The following is a 3911-nucleotide window of genomic DNA, read 5'->3' as shown; positions in this document are numbered from 1 at the left end:
AATCTTCACACTATTACTGGTGCAGAATCTAGGAAAAGAGGAAGAACAGTTCAATTTGGTTTGTGAAGTTAACATCATTCTGACACTCAAATGCCAAAATATAGTATATATGACTAGACAGCAGTCTCTACGTAATACAAAATCCTAAGTAAAATATCACCATTCCAAATTCCAGACTAAATCATGAGCAATTAGGGTCAAGACTAGGAACAGAAGATCTGTATCATATGTAATGATGAAAAATATAGGCACTGAGGTAAAATAACGTGGCCTGAATCCTTGGACTGCCGCTTACTACCTGGGTGAACTTGGATAGGTTCCCAAACCTCTTTAAGCCTCAGTTTCTTCCTTAATAACCTAGTTCATACTGTGGTGGGAAATAACTGAAATATGCATATATATATATAATATATATATATACACACTCTAGCTAATTATTATTAAAAGTAGAAGATACATCAGTAACTACCTAATCAGAAAAAATTAAGGGACTTCCTTGGTGGTCCAGTGGTAAAGAATCCGCCTTACAATGCAGGGGATGCGGGTTTGATCCCTGGTCAGGTAACTAAGATCCCACATGCCGCGGGGCAACTAAGCCTGTGTGCCACAACTACTGAGCTCATGTGCCTCACCTAGAGAGCCCACATGCCACAGCTACAGAGCCCACACGCCTTGGAGCCTGTGCACCACAACTAGAGAAAAACCCTCACGTCACAACTAGAGAGAAGCCCACGCACCACAAGGAAAAGCCTGTGTGCTACAACAAAAGATCTCGCATGCCTCAACAAAGATCCCGTGTGCTGCAAGTAAGACCCGATGCAGCCATTACCCTTTAGCAATAAAATGATTTTTCTTTAATAAAATAAAGAATATAAATCTATATTAGCCAACTACTGCTACATAGTAAATTACCTCAAAGTTTAGCAGCTTAAGACAACAATAAACTTTTATATATCTCTCAATTTCTGTGGATCCAGAATTCAGAAGAGACAAGAGTGGGCAGTTCGGCCTCAGAGTCTCTTATGATATACGGTAGTCAAGATATTGGTTGAGGTTGTAGCCATCTGAAAGCTTAAGTGGGGTTCCAATTTCTGTCTCCCGTGTTGCCAAAACGTCATGGCTAGCCAGGTGAGACTAGCTGCTGGAGAAAGCCAGAGTTTTGTCTGTGTGAGCCCCTCTTTAGGGCTGTTTGAGAGACCTCATGACATGGCACCTGGCTTTCCTTTGAGTGAGCAATCCAAGAGAGCAAAGCTAAGGCTACTGTGTCTTTTATTAACTAGCCTTAGATGTCATTCCATCATGTTCACAGTATTCACATAGAACAGACCATTCATGGTGGGAAAGGATTACACAAGGATATGAATACCAAGAATGAAGGGCTGGAAGCCATCTTGGAGCCTGGCTATCACACTATCTTAAACCAATAATCAATACCTCATCTATGATGAAACCTAGAGTGCACCACTTTTGGTTGACTATACGGTCCTCCCGTGAACCTCTTTTTTCAGTGACATCCATGATCCACAAATGGAATGGTGCACCAGATACCTCCTGCTTACCAGCAATGACTCAAGGACATGACCACATTTATTTGGTCACGTGACTCAGACTAGGCCAGGCAGTATCTGATTCCTGTAAATTTGCCTTGGGACAAGAAGTTCCCAGTGTAAACCTGGCTATCTTCTTGAAAAGAGGTATTCTAAACCCAGATATAGTAGCCAGCAGTCATTTTGCAGCATAACAGGAAAATGAAGCTCTGTACAAAGCGAAACCGATGAGAACTGGAGAGAGAATACATCCTGTGGTGGTTATTGATTGGTTGCCCATGGAAAATCTATTTTCTCTTTTTAAATTATCAGCACATCTACATCTCCTGTAGGTGGTATGAAAGATGCTTCTATCACTCCTGTCTTGTGGAGCAAACCACAAAACCCAGGCAGGGCTGATCATCACATTCCATCTTCTAGACATGACGATGGCCTGGAAACTTGTGAGCATAGTGAGCATTTGGTCTTAAGGAATCTCAGATATTTAAAGACACTTGCTCTTTCCTGAAGGAATGAGAAGGCAGGTAGCCTTGGGATGCAGTGGCTGCCATATTGGAATCAGGCTCAGGATCAAGCTGGCACTGAGAAAGGCAGAGGGAAGAGACAGGAAAAAACTTGACCCTTGTTAATATATTTGAAAAATTATGGTCAGCTTTATATGAAGCCTCACCTACCTCTAGACTTCTCAGTTATATGAGCTAATAAAGTGTATTTTACTTTTTGAATGCTAGAGACATTTTTATTTTGCAATTATCAGAATGTAAGAACACTTTTTTTTTTCCTCAAAGATTTGCTGGGAGGCAACAATAATAATTCCCAGATCTCTGGAAGAAGCCTAATGTGAGAGTATTTTTAAATCTGGCAGTATTTTCACATTGCCTTTATTTACAGAGCTTCTTTCACTTTAATAGTTTAGCAGAGAAGTTAGGCCTCTAATTATGCAGGCTTCACTCACAATGGGGATACTTTTCATATGATCATCAACCTAACAAAAAATTTAGTCCTTTCTTCTGGCTTTCATAATACAATTTGAATTTGTGTCCATGTTGCACATAAGATTTTTTTTGGTATTCTATGTGCTTTTTTTCTCCTCAAACTTTTAATTAAAAAGATTTTCAAGTCCTCAGAAATGTCAAAAGGATATTACAGAGAACATCCCTAAATACTTTACCTAGATGATTGATCAGTTGGCACTATTTTGCCACGTTTTCTCTTGCTCTTCTCCCCTTGTGTATGTTTGTGTATGTTTGTATGTGTGTGTGTGTGTGTGTGTGTGTGTGTGTGTGTGTACAGATACACGTATATCCATAGGCACACACAGATTTTGTTTTGGTTATCAAATGCTGGGATTGTACACCCCAAAACTTAGAGCTTAAAACACAGCTGACTATTACCTTTCATGGTTCTGTGGGTTGACTGGGCTCAGCTGGGTGATTTTTGTTTGGGGTCTTTCATGCGGCTGACGTCAGTTGATGGTTTCAGTTAACTGAACCCTCAAGACGGTCCATTCACATGACCACCATGCATTGACTAAAGCGGTCTCCTGTATTAACTATATTTTCTTTTCCTCTGTATTCTTTTCCCTCCCACAGTATTGTTAATTTATCAAGAGAAAGCGTTGCTTAGCCCAGATACTTACAGTTCATAGCTTCAAGGTTCAGGAACACAGGTCAGTGACAAACTTCCATGGAACACAACCCAAAGAAATTCTTTACATTCAGAATCGCTATGTACTCTGAAAGATACCTGCCTTCCTCATCTCCTCAAAATCTTTATGGAATCATAATTTCTGTAGAAATCTGCATATGCCTTCTTTCTTGGTTCAGCCACAGCAAACTTATAGAAAGCTGCAACCCCCAGGGTTACAACGAATGCTCCAACAACATGAAATCTCAGATGCGTGGCCAGAAGGCCACGCATCTGAGGTTTCATCAAAGAATTGGAAGCCATGGTACTTACTCTCCTCAACAACAATGTCCTTCCAGACTGATGGAAAAATAGACCATTTTCTGTATTCTTGATATGCTGGCCTCTGAGGCCTTGTTGCCTAGAGAGAGATTGCCACTCCCAGCGCTGGCTATTTCTCAGAGATAGCAAATGACATGCAAGGGAGCATGCCCTTTGTATGTAACTAACCAATCAAAAGCCCATATTCTTTACTACCTCCTCTATCTGGCTCTTACACTCTATGGGGCAATCTTCCCTCTGGTCTAGTTATCCCAGCACCAGGTACCAGACCGGTAAAGACAGCCCCTACATCCCAGAGCCTGCTGAAATTATTCACACTAGCCAATCCTAAAACTTCTTACCTTGTTGGCTATGCCTTTCCTAGGGACATCACAATGAAGATTCCTACTCCATACT

At 40.9% G+C, this 3911-nt stretch overlaps 1 pseudogene; it reads right to left on the bottom strand.

Moving 5' to 3' along the window:
* Positions 1-3273: 3273 nt before the first annotated feature.
* LOC112395326 (cytochrome c oxidase subunit 6C-like) lies at positions 3274-3497 on the bottom strand (annotated as a pseudogene).
* Between the last annotated feature and the right edge of the window lie 414 nt (positions 3498-3911).

The sequence above is a fragment of the Neophocaena asiaeorientalis genome, unplaced genomic scaffold (genome assembly GCF_003031525.2).
Source record: "Neophocaena asiaeorientalis asiaeorientalis breed wild unplaced genomic scaffold, Neophocaena_asiaeorientalis_V1.1 scaffold89, whole genome shotgun sequence".
In the NCBI taxonomy this organism is placed as follows: Eukaryota; Metazoa; Chordata; class Mammalia; order Artiodactyla; family Phocoenidae; genus Neophocaena; species Neophocaena asiaeorientalis.
The sequence above is the reverse complement of the archived record's forward strand: the minus strand, read 5'-3'. Positions and strand labels throughout refer to the sequence as shown.